The sequence below is a fragment of the Ambystoma mexicanum genome, chromosome 5q (assembly GCF_040938575.1).
Source record: "Ambystoma mexicanum isolate Mex_15411 chromosome 5q, UKY_AmexF1_1, whole genome shotgun sequence".
In the NCBI taxonomy this organism is placed as follows: domain Eukaryota; kingdom Metazoa; phylum Chordata; class Amphibia; order Caudata; family Ambystomatidae; genus Ambystoma; species Ambystoma mexicanum.
Window position 1 is genome coordinate 527100329 of NC_090933.1, and position 20018 is coordinate 527120346.

At 49.3% G+C, this 20018-nt stretch overlaps 17 non-coding genes across 17 annotated transcripts; all 17 read right to left on the bottom strand.

The window, feature by feature from the left end:
- Window positions 1-287: 287 nt before the first annotated feature.
- Window positions 288-360, bottom strand: TRNAA-AGC (transfer RNA alanine (anticodon AGC)). Its single transcript has one exon. It is a non-coding gene; the product is annotated as a tRNA-Ala (tRNA).
- A 1100-nt stretch (window positions 361-1460) lies between these two features.
- On the bottom strand, window positions 1461-1533 carry TRNAA-AGC (transfer RNA alanine (anticodon AGC)). The gene has a single exon. It is a non-coding gene; the product is annotated as a tRNA-Ala (tRNA).
- A 1100-nt stretch (window positions 1534-2633) lies between these two features.
- TRNAA-AGC (transfer RNA alanine (anticodon AGC)) lies at window positions 2634-2706 on the bottom strand. The gene has a single exon. It is a non-coding gene; the product is annotated as a tRNA-Ala (tRNA).
- A 1100-nt stretch (window positions 2707-3806) lies between these two features.
- TRNAA-AGC (transfer RNA alanine (anticodon AGC)) lies at window positions 3807-3879 on the bottom strand. Its single transcript has one exon. It is a non-coding gene; the product is annotated as a tRNA-Ala (tRNA).
- A 1100-nt stretch (window positions 3880-4979) lies between these two features.
- On the bottom strand, window positions 4980-5052 carry TRNAA-AGC (transfer RNA alanine (anticodon AGC)). Its single transcript has one exon. It is a non-coding gene; the product is annotated as a tRNA-Ala (tRNA).
- Window positions 5053-6152: 1100 nt separating this feature from the next.
- Window positions 6153-6225, bottom strand: TRNAA-AGC (transfer RNA alanine (anticodon AGC)). Its single transcript has one exon. It is a non-coding gene; the product is annotated as a tRNA-Ala (tRNA).
- A 1100-nt stretch (window positions 6226-7325) lies between these two features.
- On the bottom strand, window positions 7326-7398 carry TRNAA-AGC (transfer RNA alanine (anticodon AGC)). The gene has a single exon. It is a non-coding gene; the product is annotated as a tRNA-Ala (tRNA).
- A 1100-nt stretch (window positions 7399-8498) lies between these two features.
- Window positions 8499-8571, bottom strand: TRNAA-AGC (transfer RNA alanine (anticodon AGC)). The gene has a single exon. It is a non-coding gene; the product is annotated as a tRNA-Ala (tRNA).
- A 1100-nt stretch (window positions 8572-9671) lies between these two features.
- Window positions 9672-9744, bottom strand: TRNAA-AGC (transfer RNA alanine (anticodon AGC)). The gene has a single exon. It is a non-coding gene; the product is annotated as a tRNA-Ala (tRNA).
- Window positions 9745-10844: 1100 nt separating this feature from the next.
- TRNAA-AGC (transfer RNA alanine (anticodon AGC)) lies at window positions 10845-10917 on the bottom strand. The gene has a single exon. It is a non-coding gene; the product is annotated as a tRNA-Ala (tRNA).
- A 1100-nt stretch (window positions 10918-12017) lies between these two features.
- On the bottom strand, window positions 12018-12090 carry TRNAA-AGC (transfer RNA alanine (anticodon AGC)). Its single transcript has one exon. It is a non-coding gene; the product is annotated as a tRNA-Ala (tRNA).
- A 1100-nt stretch (window positions 12091-13190) lies between these two features.
- TRNAA-AGC (transfer RNA alanine (anticodon AGC)) lies at window positions 13191-13263 on the bottom strand. The gene has a single exon. It is a non-coding gene; the product is annotated as a tRNA-Ala (tRNA).
- A 1100-nt stretch (window positions 13264-14363) lies between these two features.
- Window positions 14364-14436, bottom strand: TRNAA-AGC (transfer RNA alanine (anticodon AGC)). Its single transcript has one exon. It is a non-coding gene; the product is annotated as a tRNA-Ala (tRNA).
- Window positions 14437-15536: 1100 nt separating this feature from the next.
- Window positions 15537-15609, bottom strand: TRNAA-AGC (transfer RNA alanine (anticodon AGC)). The gene has a single exon. It is a non-coding gene; the product is annotated as a tRNA-Ala (tRNA).
- Window positions 15610-16709: 1100 nt separating this feature from the next.
- TRNAA-AGC (transfer RNA alanine (anticodon AGC)) lies at window positions 16710-16782 on the bottom strand. Its single transcript has one exon. It is a non-coding gene; the product is annotated as a tRNA-Ala (tRNA).
- A 1100-nt stretch (window positions 16783-17882) lies between these two features.
- On the bottom strand, window positions 17883-17955 carry TRNAA-AGC (transfer RNA alanine (anticodon AGC)). Its single transcript has one exon. It is a non-coding gene; the product is annotated as a tRNA-Ala (tRNA).
- A 1100-nt stretch (window positions 17956-19055) lies between these two features.
- TRNAA-AGC (transfer RNA alanine (anticodon AGC)) lies at window positions 19056-19128 on the bottom strand. The gene has a single exon. It is a non-coding gene; the product is annotated as a tRNA-Ala (tRNA).
- Between the last annotated feature and the right edge of the window lie 890 nt (window positions 19129-20018).

Below are 20018 nucleotides of genomic sequence, written 5' to 3' on the forward strand. Positions count from 1 at the left end.
GTGTAGTCCCGAACGTGCCCTGCTGGTAGGAGACTTTAAATGCCGGCCCCATAGACCCGAGAGCTGAATAGAGAAGGTGCTTGCTTCTCATTTTATTTCTCTCTGTTGCATAGTTTCACGCCCGCTGCCAGCCTTGGTGCGGTAATGTGTAACGTTTTGGCATAGTAGAAAATGGACGGAAGACTTTTAGGATGATAGTAAACACCCTGAAGCCAGCAGCGCATGCCTCATTTGCGAGGATTTAAGAGTTTTGAATAAAATAGTCAAATGGAAGAAAAGTTTCTTGCTGGAGAATGCGGGCATCGATCCCGCTACCTCTCGCATGCTAAGCGAGCGCTCTACCATCTGAGCTAATTCCCCTTCTGAGCAAATGATCTTAAAGGACAGCTTAGTCTTTAGCTCGCACCTGCTTGGCTGTCCAGGGACCTGTAGTGCGTAAAGTCGCTTCTCTTCATCTGCCAGGGGAAAGAATCACAATCTCACCTTTTTGCCCAAAACAAAAAGTAATGGAGCTACAAATAAAGCTGCAGATGGCCATCCATTGCAATGAGGATTAGCCAACTAGGTCTGAATAGCAGAGTGACTCCACTGCCACGCCCTTTCACGCTGGACCTGCGCTTGTGATCAAGAGGCTGCACACCAACCCCATAGACCCGAGAGCTGAATTGAGAAGGTGCTTGCCTGCTGTTTAAGGCCGCTTGCACGCTGCTTGGAGCCAAAGGCCCAGCGTTGGAGTGCATTTGTCATTTTTACCAGATGGACATATTTTCCAATAGAGCGTCAGAATACTAAACAGGTAAGATTGAGGTCTGGAAATTGAGTCCACTTTCCAACGTGTGTCCCATAAAGCGGAAGTGTCCAGCCGAGTGCAAGCAGGTGCAGGTTGCACGCGTGTTATGGGACAGTGCAGTTTTGGACGTGATCCAATGCTCCCGTAGTTATCAGTGGGCCAGTACAGGTGACACCAGTGAGAGAAGAGGAAAAGAAAGAACTCTCGAGGTGTTGGCTGAGCGGCCCCAGTGGCCTTATGGATAAGGCAGTGGCCTACTAAACCAGGGATTGTGGGTTTGAGCCCCATCAGGGGTGGATCCTGGAATTTTGTTCAAACTTCTGCCAAAGTTAATATGCGGGAGTAGAGGGTGGGTGCAGGCTATTATTTTGCTGGGGGGCGCTGTGTAGTCCCGAACGTGCCCTGCTGGTAGGAGACTTTAAATGCCGGCCCCATAGACCCGAGAGCTGAATAGAGAAGGTGCTTGCTTCTCATTTTATTTCTCTCTGTTGCATAGTTTCACGCCCGCTGCCAGCCTTGGTGCGGAAATGTGTAACGTTTTGGCATAGTAGAAAATGGACGGAAGACTTTTGGGATGATAGTAAACACCCTGAAGCCAGCAGCGCATGCCTCATTTGCGAGGATTTAAGAGTTTTGAATAAAATAGTCAAATGGAAGAAAAGTTTCTTGCTGGAGAATGCAGGCATCGATCCCGCTACCTCTCGCATGCTAAGCGAGCGCTCTACCATCTGAGCTAATTCCCCTTCTGAGCAAATGATCTTAAAGGACAGCTTAGTCTTGAGCTCGAACCTGCTTGGCTGTCCAGGGACCTGTAGTGCGTAAAGTCGCTTCTCTTCATCTGCCAGGGGAAAGAATCACAATCTCACCTTTTTGCCCAAAACAAAAAGTAATGGAGCTACAAATAAAGCTGCAGATGGCCATCCATTGCAATGAGGATTAGCCAACTAGGTCTGAATAGCAGAGTGACTCCACTGCCACGCCCTTTCACGCTGGACCTGCGCTTGTGATCAAGAGGCTGCACACCAACCCCATAGACCCGAGAGCTGAATTGAGAAGGTGCTTGCCTGCTGTTTAAGGCCGCTTGCACGCTGCTTGGAGCCAAAGGCCCAGCGTTGGAGTGCATTTGTCATTTTTACCAGATGGACATATTTTCCAATAGAGCGTCAGAATACTAAACAGGTAAGATTGAGGTCTGGAAATTGAGTCCACTTTCCAACGTGTGTCCCATAAAGCGGAAGTGTCCAGCCGAGTGCAAGCAGGTGCAGGTTGCACGCGTGTTATGGGACAGTGCAGTTTTGGACGTGATCCAATGCTCCTGTAGTTATCAGTGGGCCAGTACAGGTGACACCAGTGAGAGAAGAGGAAAAGAAAGAACTCTCGAGCTGTTGGCTGAGAGGCCCCAGTGGCCTTATGGATAAGGCAGTGGCCTACTAAACCAGGGATTGTGGGTTTGAGCCCCATCAGGGGTGGATCCTGGAATTTTGTTCAAACTTCTGCCAAAGTTAATATGCGGGAGTAGAGGGTGGGTGCAGGCTATTATTTTGCTGGGGGGCGCTGTGTAGTCCCGAACGTGCCCTGCTGGTAGGAGACTTTAAATGCCGGCCCCATAGACCCGAGAGCTGAATAGAGAAGGTGCTTGCTTCTCATTTTATTTCTCTCTGTTGCATAGTTTCACGCCCGCTGCCAGCCTTGGTGCGGAAATGTGTAACGTTTTGGCATAGTAGAAAATGGACGGAAGACTTTTGGGATGATAGTAAACACCCTGAAGCCAGCAGCGCATGCCTCATTTGCGAGGATTTAAGAGTTTTGAATAAAATAGTCAAATGGAAGAAAAGTTTCTTGCTGGAGAATGCGGGCATCGATCCCGCTACCTCTCGCATGCTAAGCGAGCGCTCTACCATCTGAGCTAATTCCCCTTCTGAGCAAATGATCTTAAAGGACAGCTTAGTCTTTAGCTCGAACCTGCTTGGCTGTCCAGGGACCTGTAGTGCGTAAAGTCGCTTCTCTTCATCTGCCAGGGGAAAGAATCACAATCTCACCTTTTTGCCCAAAACAAAAAGTAATGGAGCTACAAATAAAGCTGCAGATGGCCATCCATTGCAATGAGGATTAGCCAACTAGGTCTGAATAGCAGAGTGACTCCACTGCCACGCCCTTTCACGCTGGACCTGCGCTTGTGATCAAGAGGCTGCACACCAACCCCATAGACCCGAGAGCTGAATTGAGAAGGTGCTTGCCTGCTGTTTAAGGCCGCTTGCACGCTGCTTGGAGCCAAAGGCCCAGCGTTGGAGTGCATTTGTCATTTTTACCAGATGGACATATTTTCCAATAGAGCGTCAGAATACTAAACAGGTAAGATTGAGGTCTGGAAATTGAGTCCACTTTCCAACGTGTGTCCCATAAAGCGGAAGTGTCCAGCCGAGTGCAAGCAGGTGCAGGTTGCACGCGTGTTATGGGACAGTGCAGTTTTGGACGTGATCCAATGCTCCCGTAGTTATCAGTGGGCCAGTACAGGTGACACCAGTGAGAGAAGAGGAAAAGAAAGAACTCTCGAGCTGTTGGCTGAGAGGCCCCAGTGGCCTTATGGATAAGGCAGTGGCCTACTAAACCAGGGATTGTGGGTTTGAGTCCCATCAGGGGTGGATCCTGGAATTTTGTTCAAACTTCTGCCAAAGTTAATATGCGGGAGTAGAGGGTGGGTGCAGGCTATTATTTTGCTGGGGGGCGCTGTGTAGTCCCGAACGTGCCCTGCTGGTAGGAGACTTTAAATGCCGGCCCCATAGACCCGAGAGCTGAATAGAGAAGGTGCTTGCTTCTCATTTTATTTCTCTCTGTTGCATAGTTTCACGCCCGCTGCCAGCCTTGGTGCGGAAATGTGTAACGTTTTGGCATAGTAGAAAATGGACGGAAGACTTTTGGGATGATAGTAAACACCCTGAAGCCAGCAGCGCATGCCTCATTTGCGAGGATTTAAGAGTTTTGAATAAAATAGTCAAATGGAAGAAAAGTTTCTTGCTGGAGAATGCAGGCATCGATCCCGCTACCTCTCGCATGCTAAGCGAGCGCTCTACCATCTGAGCTAATTCCCCTTCTGAGCAAATGATCTTAAAGGACAGCTTAGTCTTTAGCTCGAACCTGCTTGGCTGTCCAGGGACCTGTAGTGCGTAAAGTCGCTTCTCTTCATCTGCCAGGGGAAAGAATCACAATCTCACCTTTTTGCCCAAAACAAAAAGTAATGGAGCTACAAATAAAGCTGCAGATGGCCATCCATTGCAATGAGGATTAGCCAACTAGGTCTGAATAGCAGAGTGACTCCACTGCCACGCCCTTTCACGCTGGACCTGCGCTTGTGATCAAGAGGCTGCACACCAACCCCATAGACCCGAGAGCTGAATTGAGAAGGTGCTTGCCTGCTGTTTAAGGCCGCTTGCACGCTGCTTGGAGCCAAAGGCCCAGCGTTGGAGTGCATTTGTCATTTTTACCAGATGGACATATTTTCCAATAGAGCGTCAGAATACTAAACAGGTAAGATTGAGGTCTGGAAATTGAGTCCACTTTCCAACGTGTGTCCCATAAAGCGGAAGTGTCCAGCCGAGTGCAAGCAGGTGCAGGTTGCACGCGTGTTATGGGACAGTGCAGTTTTGGACGTGATCCAATGCTCCTGTAGTTATCAGTGGGCCAGTACAGGTGACACCAGTGAGAGAAGAGGAAAAGAAAGAACTCTCGAGCTGTTGGCTGAGAGGCCCCAGTGGCCTTATGGATAAGGCAGTGGCCTACTAAACCAGGGATTGTGGGTTTGAGCCCCATCAGGGGTGGATCCTGGAATTTTGTTCAAACTTCTGCCAAAGTTAATATGCGGGAGTAGAGGGTGGGTGCAGGCTATTATTTTGCTGGGGGGCGCTGTGTAGTCCCGAACGTGCCCTGCTGGTAGGAGACTTTAAATGCCGGCCCCATAGACCCGAGAGCTGAATAGAGAAGGTGCTTGCTTCTCATTTTATTTCTCTCTGTTGCATAGTTTCACGCCCGCTGCCAGCCTTGGTGCGGAAATGTGTAACGTTTTGGCATAGTAGAAAATGGACGGAAGACTTTTGGGATGATAGTAAACACCCTGAAGCCAGCAGCGCATGCCTCATTTGCGAGGATTTAAGAGTTTTGAATAAAATAGTCAAATGGAAGAAAAGTTTCTTGCTGGAGAATGCGGGCATCGATCCCGCTACCTCTCGCATGCTAAGCGAGCGCTCTACCATCTGAGCTAATTCCCCTTCTGAGCAAATGATCTTAAAGGACAGCTTAGTCTTTAGCTCGAACCTGCTTGGCTGTCCAGGGACCTGTAGTGCGTAAAGTCGCTTCTCTTCATCTGCCAGGGGAAAGAATCACAATCTCACCTTTTTGCCCAAAACAAAAAGTAATGGAGCTACAAATAAAGCTGCAGATGGCCATCCATTGCAATGAGGATTAGCCAACTAGGTCTGAATAGCAGAGTGACTCCACTGCCACGCCCTTTCACGCTGGACCTGCGCTTGTGATCAAGAGGCTGCACACCAACCCCATAGACCCGAGAGCTGAATTGAGAAGGTGCTTGCCTGCTGTTTAAGGCCGCTTGCACGCTGCTTGGAGCCAAAGGCCCAGCGTTGGAGTGCATTTGTCATTTTTACCAGATGGACATATTTTCCAATAGAGCGTCAGAATACTAAACAGGTAAGATTGAGGTCTGGAAATTGAGTCCACTTTCCAACGTGTGTCCCATAAAGCGGAAGTGTCCAGCCGAGTGCAAGCAGGTGCAGGTTGCACGCGTGTTATGGGACAGTGCAGCTTTGGACGTGATCCAATGCTCCCGTAGTTATCAGTGGGCCAGTACAGGTGACACCAGTGAGAGAAGAGGAAAAGAAAGAACTCTCGAGGTGTTGGCTGAGAGGCCCCAGTGGCCTTATGGATAAGGCAGTGGCTTACTAAACCAGGGATTGTGGGTTTGAGTCCCATCAGGGGTGGATCCTGGAATTTTGTTCAAACTTCTGCCAAAGTTAATATGCGGGAGTAGAGGGTGGGTGCAGGCTATTATTTTGCTGGGGGGCGCTGTGTAGTCCCGAACGTGCCCTGCTGGTAGGAGACTTTAAATGCCGGCCCCATAGACCCGAGAGCTGAATAGAGAAGGTGCTTGCTTCTCATTTTATTTCTCTCTGTTGCATAGTTTCACGCCCGCTGCCAGCCTTGGTGCGGTAATGTGTAACGTTTTGGCATAGTAGAAAATGGACGGAAGACTTTTGGGATGATAGTAAACACCCTGAAGCCAGCAGCGCATGCCTCATTTGCGAGGATTTAAGAGTTTTGAATAAAATAGTCAAATGGAAGAAAAGTTTCTTGCTGGAGAATGCGGGCATCGATCCCGCTACCTCTCGCATGCTAAGCGAGCGCTCTACCATCTGAGCTAATTCCCCTTCTGAGCAAATGATCTTAAAGGACAGCTTAGTCTTTAGCTCGCACCTGCTTGGCTGTCCAGGGACCTGTAGTGCGTAAAGTCGCTTCTCTTCATCTGCCAGGGGAAAGAATCACAATCTCACCTTTTTGCCCAAAACAAAAAGTAATGGAGCTACAAATAAAGCTGCAGATGGCCATCCATTGCAATGAGGATTAGCCAACTAGGTCTGAATAGCAGAGTGACTCCACTGCCACGCCCTTTCACGCTGGACCTGCGCTTGTGATCAAGAGGCTGCACACCAACCCCATAGACCCGAGAGCTGAATTGAGAAGGTGCTTGCCTGCTGTTTAAGGCCGCTTGCACGCTGCTTGGAGCCAAAGGCCCAGCGTTGGAGTGCATTTGTCATTTTTACCAGATGGACATATTTTCCAATAGAGCGTCAGAATACTAAACAGGTAAGATTGAGGTCTGGAAATTGAGTCCACTTTCCAACGTGTGTCCCATAAAGCGGAAGTGTCCAGCCGAGTGCAAGCAGGTGCAGGTTGCACGCGTGTTATGGGACAGTGCAGTTTTGGACGTGATCCAATGCTCCCGTAGTTATCAGTGGGCCAGTACAGGTGACACCAGTGAGAGAAGTGGAAAAGAAAGAACTCTCGAGCTGTTGGCTGAGAGGCCCCAGTGGCCTTATGGATAAGGCAGTGGCCTACTAAACCAGGGATTGTGGGTTTGAGCCCCATCAGGGGTGGATCCTGGAATTTTGTTCAAACTTCTGCCAAAGTTAATATGCGGGAGTAGAGGGTGGGTGCAGGCTATTATTTTGCTGGGGGGCGCTGTGTAGTCCCGAACGTGCCCTGCTGGTAGGAGACTTTAAATGCCGGCCCCATAGACCCGAGAGCTGAATAGAGAAGGTGCTTGCTTCTCATTTTATTTCTCTCTGTTGCATAGTTTCACGCCCGCTGCCAGCCTTGGTGCGGAAATGTGTAACGTTTTGGCATAGTAGAAAATGGACGGAAGACTTTTGGGATGATAGTAAACACCCTGAAGCCAGCAGCGCATGCCTCATTTGCGAGGATTTAAGAGTTTTGAATAAAATAGTCAAATGGAAGAAAAGTTTCTTGCTGGAGAATGCGGGCATCGATCCCGCTACCTCTCGCATGCTAAGCGAGCGCTCTACCATCTGAGCTAATTCCCCTTCTGAGCAAATGATCTTAAAGGACAGCTTAGTCTTTAGCTCGAACCTGCTTGGCTGTCCAGGGACCTGTAGTGCGTAAAGTCGCTTCTCTTCATCTGCCAGGGGAAAGAATCACAATCTCACCTTTTTGCCCAAAACAAAAAGTAATGGAGCAACAAATAAAGCTGCAGATGGCCATCCATTGCAATGAGGATTGGCCAACTAGGTCTGAATAGCAGAGTGACTCCACTGCCACGCCCTTTCACGCTGGACCTGCGCTTGTGATCAAGAGGCTGCACACCAACCCCATAGACCCGAGAGCTGAATTAAGAAGGTGCTTGCCTGCTGTTTAAGGCCGCTTGCACGCTGCTTGGAGCCAAAGGCCCAGCGTTGGAGTGCATTTGTCATTTTTACCAGATGGACATATTTTCCAATAGAGCGTCAGAATACTAAACAGGTAAGATTGAGGTCTGGAAATTGAGTCCACTTTCCAACGTGTGTCCCATAAAGCGGAAGTGTCCAGCCGAGTGCAAGCAGGTGCAGGTTGCACGCGTGTTATGGGACAGTGCAGTTTTGGACGTGATCCAATGCTCCCGTAGTTATCAGTGGGCCAGTACAGGTGACACCAGTGAGAGAAGAGGAAAAGAAAGAACTCTCGAGCTGTTGGCTGAGAGGCCCCAGTGGCCTTATGGATAAGGCAGTGGCCTACTAAACCAGGGATTGTGGGTTTGAGCCCCATCAGGGGTGGATCCTGGAATTTTGTTCAAACTTCTGCCAAAGTTAATATGCGGGAGTAGAGGGTGGGTGCAGGCTATTATTTTGCTGGGGGGCGCTGTGTAGTCCCGAACGTGCCCTGCTGGTAGGAGACTTTAAATGCCGGCCCCATAGACCCGAGAGCTGAATAGAGAAGGTGCTTGCTTCTCATTTTATTTCTCTCTGTTGCATAGTTTCACGCCCGCTGCCAGCCTTGGTGCGGAAATGTGTAACGTTTTGGCATAGTAGAAAATGGACGGAAGACTTTTGGGATGATAGTAAACACCCTGAAGCCAGCAGCGCATGCCTCATTTGCGAGGATTTAAGAGTTTTGAATAAAATAGTCAAATGGAAGAAAAGTTTCTTGCTGGAGAATGCGGGCATCGATCCCGCTACCTCTCGCATGCTAAGCGAGCGCTCTACCATCTGAGCTAATTCCCCTTCTGAGCAAATGATCTTAAAGGACAGCTTAGTCTTTAGCTCGAACCTGCTTGGCTGTCCAGGGACCTGTAGTGCGTAAAGTCGCTTCTCTTCATCTGCCAGGGGAAAGAATCACAATCTCACCTTTTTGCCCAAAACAAAAAGTAATGGAGCTACAAATAAAGCTGCAGATGGCCATCCATTGCAATGAGGATTAGCCAACTAGGTCTGAATAGCAGAGTGACTCCACTGCCACGCCCTTTCACGCTGGACCTGCGCTTGTGATCAAGAGGCTGCACACCAACCCCATAGACCCGAGAGCTGAATTGAGAAGGTGCTTGCCTGCTGTTTAAGGCCGCTTGCACGCTGCTTGGAGCCAAAGGCCCAGCGTTGGAGTGCATTTGTCATTTTTACCAGATGGACATATTTTCCAATAGAGCGTCAGAATACTAAACAGGTAAGATTGAGGTCTGGAAATTGAGTCCACTTTCCAACGTGTGTCCCATAAAGCGGAAGTGTCCAGCCAAGTGCAAGCAGGTGCAGGTTGCACGCGTGTTATGGGACAGTGCAGCTTTGGACGTGATCCAATGCTCCCGTAGTTATCAGTGGGCCAGTACAGGTGACACCAGTGAGAGAAGAGGAAAAGAAAGAACTCTCGAGGTGTTGGCTGAGAGGCCCCAGTGGCCTTATGGATAAGGCAGTGGCCTACTAAACCAGGGATTGTGGGTTTGAGTCCCATCAGGGGTGGATCCTGGAATTTTGTTCAAACTTCTGCCAAAGTTAATATGCGGGAGTAGAGGGTGGGTGCAGGCTATTATTTTGCTGGGGGGCGCTGTGTAGTCCCGAACGTGCCCTGCTGGTAGGAGACTTTAAATGCCGGCCCCATAGACCCGAGAGCTGAATAGAGAAGGTGCTTGCTTCTCATTTTATTTCTCTCTGTTGCATAGTTTCACGCCCGCTGCCAGCCTTGGTGCGGTAATGTGTAACGTTTTGGCATAGTAGAAAATGGACGGAAGACTTTTGGGATGATAGTAAACACCCTGAAGCCAGCAGCGCATGCCTCATTTGCGAGGATTTAAGAGTTTTGAATAAAATAGTCAAATGGAAGAAAAGTTTCTTGCTGGAGAATGCGGGCATCGATCCCGCTACCTCTCGCATGCTAAGCGAGCGCTCTACCATCTGAGCTAATTCCCCTTCTGAGCAAATGATCTTAAAGGACAGCTTAGTCTTTAGCTCGCACCTGCTTGGCTGTCCAGGGACCTGTAGTGCGTAAAGTCGCTTCTCTTCATCTGCCAGGGGAAAGAATCACAATCTCACCTTTTTGCCCAAAACAAAAAGTAATGGAGCTACAAATAAAGCTGCAGATGGCCATCCATTGCAATGAGGATTAGCCAACTAGGTCTGAATAGCAGAGTGACTCCACTGCCACGCCCTTTCACGCTGGACCTGCGCTTGTGATCAAGAGGCTGCACACCAACCCCATAGACCCGAGAGCTGAATTGAGAAGGTGCTTGCCTGCTGTTTAAGGCCGCTTGCACGCTGCTTGGAGCCAAAGGCCCAGCGTTGGAGTGCATTTGTCATTTTTACCAGATGGACATATTTTCCAATAGAGCGTCAGAATACTAAACAGGTAAGATTGAGGTCTGGAAATTGAGTCCACTTTCCAACGTGTGTCCCATAAAGCGGAAGTGTCCAGCCGAGTGCAAGCAGGTGCAGGTTGCACGCGTGTTATGGGACAGTGCAGTTTTGGACGTGATCCAATGCTCCCGTAGTTATCAGTGGGCCAGTACAGGTGACACCAGTGAGAGAAGTGGAAAAGAAAGAACTCTCGAGCTGTTGGCTGAGAGGCCCCAGTGGCCTTATGGATAAGGCAGTGGCCTACTAAACCAGGGATTGTGGGTTTGAGCCCCATCAGGGGTGGATCCTGGAATTTTGTTCAAACTTCTGCCAAAGTTAATATGCGGGAGTAGAGGGTGGGTGCAGGCTATTATTTTGCTGGGGGGCGCTGTGTAGTCCCGAACGTGCCCTGCTGGTAGGAGACTTTAAATGCCGGCCCCATAGACCCGAGAGCTGAATAGAGAAGGTGCTTGCTTCTCATTTTATTTCTCTCTGTTGCATAGTTTCACGCCCGCTGCCAGCCTTGGTGCGGAAATGTGTAACGTTTTGGCATAGTAGAAAATGGACGGAAGACTTTTGGGATGATAGTAAACACCCTGAAGCCAGCAGCGCATGCCTCATTTGCGAGGATTTAAGAGTTTTGAATAAAATAGTCAAATGGAAGAAAAGTTTCTTGCTGGAGAATGCGGGCATCGATCCCGCTACCTCTCGCATGCTAAGCGAGCGCTCTACCATCTGAGCTAATTCCCCTTCTGAGCAAATGATCTTAAAGGACAGCTTAGTCTTTAGCTCGAACCTGCTTGGCTGTCCAGGGACCTGTAGTGCGTAAAGTCGCTTCTCTTCATCTGCCAGGGGAAAGAATCACAATCTCACCTTTTTGCCCAAAACAAAAAGTAATGGAGCAACAAATAAAGCTGCAGATGGCCATCCATTGCAATGAGGATTGGCCAACTAGGTCTGAATAGCAGAGTGACTCCACTGCCACGCCCTTTCACGCTGGACCTGCGCTTGTGATCAAGAGGCTGCACACCAACCCCATAGACCCGAGAGCTGAATTGAGAAGGTGCTTGCCTGCTGTTTAAGGCCGCTTGCACGCTGCTTGGAGCCAAAGGCCCAGCGTTGGAGTGCATTTGTCATTTTTACCAGATGGACATATTTTCCAATAGAGCGTCAGAATACTAAACAGGTAAGATTGAGGTCTGGAAATTGAGTCCACTTTCCAACGTGTGTCCCATAAAGCGGAAGTGTCCAGCCGAGTGCAAGCAGGTGCAGGTTGCACGCGTGTTATGGGACAGTGCAGCTTTGGACGTGATCCAATGCTCCTGTAGTTATCAGTGGGCCAGTACAGGTGACACCAGTGAGAGAAGAGGAAAAGAAAGAACTCTCGAGCTGTTGGCTGAGAGGCCCCAGTGGCCTTATGGATAAGGCAGTGACCTACTAAACCAGGGATTGTGGGTTTGAGTCCCATCAGGGGTGGATCCTGGAATTTTGTTCAAACTTTTGCCAAAGTTAATATGCGGGAGTAGAGGGTGGGTGCAGGCTATTATTTTGCTGGGGGGCGCTGTGTAGTCCCGAACGTGCCCTGCTGGTAGGAGACTTTAAATGCCGGCCCCATAGACCCGAGAGCTGAATAGAGAAGGTGCTTGCTTCTCATTTTATTTCTCTCTGTTGCATAGTTTCACGCCCGCTGCCAGCCTTGGTGCGGTAATGTGTAACGTTTTGGCATAGTAGAAAATGGACGGAAGACTTTTAGGATGATAGTAAACACCCTGAAGCCAGCAGCGCATGCCTCATTTGCGAGGATTTAAGAGTTTTGAATAAAATAGTCAAATGGAAGAAAAGTTTCTTGCTGGAGAATGCGGGCATCGATCCCGCTACCTCTCGCATGCTAAGCGAGCGCTCTACCATCTGAGCTAATTCCCCTTCTGAGCAAATGATCTTAAAGGACAGCTTAGTCTTTAGCTCGCACCTGCTTGGCTGTCCAGGGACCTGTAGTGCGTAAAGTCGCTTCTCTTCATCTGCCAGGGGAAAGAATCACAATCTCACCTTTTTGCCCAAAACAAAAAGTAATGGAGCTACAAATAAAGCTGCAGATGGCCATCCATTGCAATGAGGATTAGCCAACTAGGTCTGAATAGCAGAGTGACTCCACTGCCACGCCCTTTCACGCTGGACCTGCGCTTGTGATCAAGAGGCTGCACACCAACCCCATAGACCCGAGAGCTGAATTGAGAAGGTGCTTGCCTGCTGTTTAAGGCCGCTTGCACGCTGCTTGGAGCCAAAGGCCCAGCGTTGGAGTGCATTTGTCATTTTTACCAGATGGACATATTTTCCAATAGAGCGTCAGAATACTAAACAGGTAAGATTGAGGTCTGGAAATTGAGTCCACTTTCCAACGTGTGTCCCATAAAGCGGAAGTGTCCAGCCGAGTGCAAGCAGGTGCAGGTTGCACGCGTGTTATGGGACAGTGCAGTTTTGGACGTGATCCAATGCTCCCGTAGTTATCAGTGGGCCAGTACAGGTGACACCAGTGAGAGAAGAGGAAAAGAAAGAACTCTCGAGGTGTTGGCTGAGCGGCCCCAGTGGCCTTATGGATAAGGCAGTGGCCTACTAAACCAGGGATTGTGGGTTTGAGCCCCATCAGGGGTGGATCCTGGAATTTTGTTCAAACTTCTGCCAAAGTTAATATGCGGGAGTAGAGGGTGGGTGCAGGCTATTATTTTGCTGGGGGGCGCTGTGTAGTCCCGAACGTGCCCTGCTGGTAGGAGACTTTAAATGCCGGCCCCATAGACCCGAGAGCTGAATAGAGAAGGTGCTTGCTTCTCATTTTATTTCTCTCTGTTGCATAGTTTCACGCCCGCTGCCAGCCTTGGTGCGGAAATGTGTAACGTTTTGGCATAGTAGAAAATGGACGGAAGACTTTTGGGATGATAGTAAACACCCTGAAGCCAGCAGCGCATGCCTCATTTGCGAGGATTTAAGAGTTTTGAATAAAATAGTCAAATGGAAGAAAAGTTTCTTGCTGGAGAATGCAGGCATCGATCCCGCTACCTCTCGCATGCTAAGCGAGCGCTCTACCATCTGAGCTAATTCCCCTTCTGAGCAAATGATCTTAAAGGACAGCTTAGTCTTTAGCTCGAACCTGCTTGGCTGTCCAGGGACCTGTAGTGCGTAAAGTCGCTTCTCTTCATCTGCCAGGGGAAAGAATCACAATCTCACCTTTTTGCCCAAAACAAAAAGTAATGGAGCTACAAATAAAGCTGTAGATGGCCATCCATTGCAATGAGGATTAGCCAACTAGGTCTGAATAGCAGAGTGACTCCACTGCCACGCCCTTTCACGCTGGACCTGCGCTTGTGATCAAGAGGCTGCACACCAACCCCATAGACCCGAGAGCTGAATTGAGAAGGTGCTTGCCTGCTGTTTAAGGCCGCTTGCACGCTGCTTGGAGCCAAAGGCCCAGCGTTGGAGTGCATTTGTCATTTTTACCAGATGGACATATTTTCCAATAGAGCGTCAGAATACTAAACAGGTAAGATTGAGGTCTGGAAATTGAGTCCACTTTCCAACGTGTGTCCCATAAAGCGGAAGTGTCCAGCCGAGTGCAAGCAGGTGCAGGTTGCACGCGTGTTATGGGACAGTGCAGTTTTGGACGTGATCCAATGCTCCCGTAGTTATCAGTGGGCCAGTACAGGTGACACCAGTGAGAGAAGAGGAAAAGAAAGAACTCTCGAGGTGTTGGCTGAGCGGCCCCAGTGGCCTTATGGATAAGGCAGTGGCCTACTAAACCAGGGATTGTGGGTTTGAGCCCCATCAGGGGTGGATCCTGGAATTTTGTTCAAACTTCTGCCAAAGTTAATATGCGGGAGTAGAGGGTGGGTGCAGGCTATTATTTTGCTGGGGGGCGCTGTGTAGTCCCGAACGTGCCCTGCTGGTAGGAGACTTTAAATGCCGGCCCCATAGACCCGAGAGCTGAATAGAGAAGGTGCTTGCTTCTCATTTTATTTCTCTCTGTTGCATAGTTTCACGCCCGCTGCCAGCCTTGGTGCGGAAATGTGTAACGTTTTGGCATAGTAGAAAATGGACGGAAGACTTTTGGGATGATAGTAAACACCCTGAAGCCAGCAGCGCATGCCTCATTTGCGAGGATTTAAGAGTTTTGAATAAAATAGTCAAATGGAAGAAAAGTTTCTTGCTGGAGAATGCGGGCATCGATCCCGCTACCTCTCGCATGCTAAGCGAGCGCTCTACCATCTGAGCTAATTCCCCTTCTGAGCAAATGATCTTAAAGGACAGCTTAGTCTTTAGCTCGAACCTGCTTGGCTGTCCAGGGACCTGTAGTGCGTAAAGTCGCTTCTCTTCATCTGCCAGGGGAAAGAATCACAATCTCACCTTTTTGCCCAAAACAAAAAGTAATGGAGCTACAAATAAAGCTGCAGATGGCCATCCATTGCAATGAGGATTAGCCAACTAGGTCTGAATAGCAGAGTGACTCCACTGCCACGCCCTTTCACGCTGGACCTGCGCTTGTGATCAAGAGGCTGCACACCAACCCCATAGACCCGAGAGCTGAATTGAGAAGGTGCTTGCCTGCTGTTTAAGGCCGCTTGCACGCTGCTTGGAGCCAAAGGCCCAGCGTTGGAGTGCATTTGTCATTTTTACCAGATGGACATATTTTCCAATAGAGCGTCAGAATACTAAACAGGTAAGATTGAGGTCTGGAAATTGAGTCCACTTTCCAACGTGTGTCCCATAAAGCGGAAGTGTCCAGCCGAGTGCAAGCAGGTGCAGGTTGCACGCGTGTTATGGGACAGTGCAGTTTTGGACGTGATCCAATGCTCCTGTAGTTATCAGTGGGCCAGTACAGGTGACACCAGTGAGAGAAGAGGAAAAGAAAGAACTCTCGAGCTGTTGGCTGAGAGGCCCCAGTGGCCTTATGGATAAGGCAGTGGCCTACTAAACCAGGGATTGTGGGTTTGAGCCCCATCAGGGGTGGATCCTGGAATTTTGTTCAAACTTCTGCCAAAGTTAATATGCGGGAGTAGAGGGTGGGTGCAGGCTATTATTTTGCTGGGGGGCGCTGTGTAGTCCCGAACGTGCCCTGCTGGTAGGAGACTTTAAATGCCGGCCCCATAGACCCGAGAGCTGAATAGAGAAGGTGCTTGCTTCTCATTTTATTTCTCTCTGTTGCATAGTTTCACGCCCGCTGCCAGCCTTGGTGCGGAAATGTGTAACGTTTTGGCATAGTAGAAAATGGACGGAAGACTTTTGGGATGATAGTAAACACCCTGAAGCCAGCAGCGCATGCCTCATTTGCGAGGATTTAAGAGTTTTGAATAAAATAGTCAAATGGAAGAAAAGTTTCTTGCTGGAGAATGCGGGCATCGATCCCGCTACCTCTCGCATGCTAAGCGAGCGCTCTACCATCTGAGCTAATTCCCCTTCTGAGCAAATGATCTTAAAGGACAGCTTAGTCTTTAGCTCGAACCTGCTTGGCTGTCCAGGGACCTGTAGTGCGTAAAGTCGCTTCTCTTCATCTGCCAGGGGAAAGAATCACAATCTCACCTTTTTGCCCAAAACAAAAAGTAATGGAGCAACAAATAAAGCTGCAGATGGCCATCCATTGCAATGAGGATTGGCCAACTAGGTCTGAATAGCAGAGTGACTCCACTGCCACGCCCTTTCACGCTGGACCTGCGCTTGTGATCAAGAGGCTGCACACCAACCCCATAGACCCGAGAGCTGAATTGAGAAGGTGCTTGCCTGCTGTTTAAGGCCGCTTGCACGCTGCTTGGAGCCAAAGGCCCAGCGTTGGAGTGCATTTGTCATTTTTACCAGATGGACATATTTTCCAATAGAGCGTCAGAATACTAAACAGGTAAGATTGAGGTCTGGAAATTGAGTCCACTTTCCAACGTGTGTCCCATAAAGCGGAAGTGTCCAGCCGAGTGCAAGCAGGTGCAGGTTGCACGCGTGTTATGGGACAGTGCAGCTTTGGACGTGATCCAATGCTCCTGTAGTTATCAGTGGGCCAGTACAGGTGACACCAGTGAGAGAAGAGGAAAAGAAAGAACTCTCGAGCTGTTGGCTGAGAGGCCCCAGTGGCCTTATGGATAAGGCAGTGACCTACTAAACCAGGGATTGTGGGTTTGAGTCCCATCAGGGGTGGATCCTGGAATTTTGTTCAAACTTTTGCCAAAGTTAATATGCGGGAGTAGAGGGTGGGTGCAGGCTATTATTTTGCTGGGGGGCGCTGTGTAGTCCCGAACGTGCCCTGCTGGTAGGAGACTTTAAATGCCGGCCCCATAGACCCGAGAGCTGAATAGAGAAGGTGCTTGCTTCTCATTTTATTTCTCTCTGTTGCATAGTTTCACGCCCGCTGCCAGCCTTGGTGCGGTAATGTGTAACGTTTTGGCATAGTAGAAAATGGACGGAAGACTTTTAGGATGATAGTAAACACCCTGAAGCCAGCAGCGCATGCCTCATTTGCGAGGATTTAAGAGTTTTGAATAAAATAGTCAAATGGAAGAAAAGTTTCTTGCTGGAGAATGCGGGCATCGATCCCGCTACCTCTCGCATGCTAAGCGAGCGCTCTACCATCTGAGCTAATTCCCCTTCTGAGCAAATGATCTTAAAGGACAGCTTAGTCTTTAGCTCGCACCTGCTTGGCTGTCCAGGGACCTGTAGTGCGTAAAGTCGCTTCTCTTCATCTGCCAGGGGAAAGAATCACAATCTCACCTTTTTGCCCAAAACAAAAAGTAATGGAGCTACAAATAAAGCTGCAGATGGCCATCCATTGCAATGAGGATTAGCCAACTAGGTCTGAATAGCAGAGTGACTCCACTGCCACGCCCTTTCACGCTGGACCTGCGCTTGTGATCAAGAGGCTGCACACCAACCCCATAGACCCGAGAGCTGAATTGAGAAGGTGCTTGCCTGCTGTTTAAGGCCGCTTGCACGCTGCTTGGAGCCAAAGGCCCAGCGTTGGAGTGCATTTGTCATTTTTACCAGATGGACATATTTTCCAATAGAGCGTCAGAATACTAAACAGGTAAGATTGAGGTCTGGAAATTGAGTCCACTTTCCAACGTGTGTCCCATAAAGCGGAAGTGTCCAGCCGAGTGCAAGCAGGTGCAGGTTGCACGCGTGTTATGGGACAGTGCAGTTTTGGACGTGATCCAATGCTCCCGTAGTTATCAGTGGGCCAGTACAGGTGACACCAGTGAGAGAAGAGGAAAAGAAAGAACTCTCGAGGTGTTGGCTGAGCGGCCCCAGTGGCCTTATGGATAAGGCAGTGGCCTACTAAACCAGGGATTGTGGGTTTGAGCCCCATCAGGGGTGGATCCTGGAATTTTGTTCAAACTTCTGCCAAAGTTAATATGCGGGAGTAGAGGGTGGGTGCAGGCTATTATTTTGCTGGGGGGCGCTGTGTAGTCCCGAACGTGCCCTGCTGGTAGGAGACTTTAAATGCCGGCCCCATAGACCCGAGAGCTGAATAGAGAAGGTGCTTGCTTCTCATTTTATTTCTCTCTGTTGCATAGTTTCACGCCCGCTGCCAGCCTTGGTGCGGAAATGTGTAACGTTTTGGCATAGTAGAAAATGGACGGAAGACTTTTGGGATGATAGTAAACACCCTGAAGCCAGCAGCGCATGCCTCATTTGCGAGGATTTAAGAGTTTTGAATAAAATAGTCAAATGGAAGAAAAGTTTCTTGCTGGAGAATGCAGGCATCGATCCCGCTACCTCTCGCATGCTAAGCGAGCGCTCTACCATCTGAGCTAATTCCCCTTCTGAGCAAATGATCTTAAAGGACAGCTTAGTCTTTAGCTCGAACCTGCTTGGCTGTCCAGGGACCTGTAGTGCGTAAAGTCGCTTCTCTTCATCTGCCAGGGGAAAGAATCACAATCTCACCTTTTTGCCCAAAACAAAAAGTAATGGAGCTACAAATAAAGCTGTAGATGGCCATCCATTGCAATGAGGATTAGCCAACTAGGTCTGAATAGCAGAGTGACTCCACTGCCACGCCCTTTCACGCTGGACCTGCGCTTGTGATCAAGAGGCTGCACACCAACCCCATAGACCCGAGAGCTGAATTGAGAAGGTGCTTGCCTGCTGTTTAAGGCCGCTTGCACGCTGCTTGGAGCCAAAGGCCCAGCGTTGGAGTGCATTTGTCATTTTTACCAGATGGACATATTTTCCAATAGAGCGTCAGAATACTAAACAGGTAAGATTGAGGTCTGGAAATTGAGTCCACTTTCCAACGTGTGTCCCATAAAGCGGAAGTGTCCAGCCGAGTGCAAGCAGGTGCAGGTTGCACGCGTGTTATGGGACAGTGCAGTTTTGGACGTGATCCAATGCTCCCGTAGTTATCAGTGGGCCAGTACAGGTGACACCAGTGAGAGAAGAGGAAAAGAAAGAACTCTCGAGGTGTTGGCTGAGCGGCCCCAGTGGCCTTATGGATAAGGCAGTGGCCTACTAAACCAGGGATTGTGGGTTTGAGCCCCATCAGGGGTGGATCCTGGAATTTTGTTCAAACTTCTGCCAAAGTTAATATGCGGGAGTAGAGGGTGGGTGCAGGCTATTATTTTGCTGGGGGGCGCTGTGTAGTCCCGAACGTGCCCTGCTGGTAGGAGACTTTAAATGCCGGCCCCATAGACCCGAGAGCTGAATAGAGAAGGTGCTTGCTTCTCATTTTATTTCTCTCTGTTGCATAGTTTCACGCCCGCTGCCAGCCTTGGTGCGGAAATGTGTAACGTTTTGGCATAGTAGAAAATGGACGGAAGACTTTTGGGATGATAGTAAACACCCTGAAGCCAGCAGCGCATGCCTCATTTGCGAGGATTTAAGAGTTTTGAATAAAATAGTCAAATGGAAGAAAAGTTTCTTGCTGGAGAATGCGGGCATCGATCCCGCTACCTCTCGCATGCTAAGCGAGCGCTCTACCATCTGAGCTAATTCCCCTTCTGAGCAAATGATCTTAAAGGACAGCTTAGTCTTTAGCTCGAACCTGCTTGGCTGTCCAGGGACCTGTAGTGCGTAAAGTCGCTTCTCTTCATCTGCCAGGGGAAAGAATCACAATCTCACCTTTTTGCCCAAAACAAAAAGTAATGGAGCTACAAATAAAGCTGCAGATGGCCATCCATTGCAATGAGGATTAGCCAACTAGGTCTGAATAGCAGAGTGACTCCACTGCCACGCCCTTTCACGCTGGACCTGCGCTTGTGATCAAGAGGCTGCACACCAACCCCATAGACCCGAGAGCTGAATTGAGAAGGTGCTTGCCTGCTGTTTAAGGCCGCTTGCACGCTGCTTGGAGCCAAAGGCCCAGCGTTGGAGTGCATTTGTCATTTTTACCAGATGGACATATTTTCCAATAGAGCGTCAGAATACTAAACAGGTAAGATTGAGGTCTGGAAATTGAGTCCACTTTCCAACGTGTGTCCCATAAAGCGGAAGTGTCCAGCCGAGTGCAAGCAGGTGCAGGTTGCACGCGTGTTATGGGACAGTGCAGTTTTGGACGTGATCCAATGCTCCTGTAGTTATCAGTGGGCCAGTACAGGTGACACCAGTGAGAGAAGAGGAAAAGAAAGAACTCTCGAGCTGTTGGCTGAGAGGCCCCAGTGGCCTTATGGATAAGGCAGTGGCCTACTAAACCAGGGATTGTGGGTTTGAGCCCCATCAGGGGTGGATCCTGGAATTTTGTTCAAACTTCTGCCAAAGTTAATATGCGGGAGTAGAGGGTGGGTGCAGGCTATTATTTTGCTGGGGGGCGCTGTGTAGTCCCGAACGTGCCCTGCTGGTAGGAGACTTTAAATGCCGGCCCCATAGACCCGAGAGCTGAATAGAGAAGG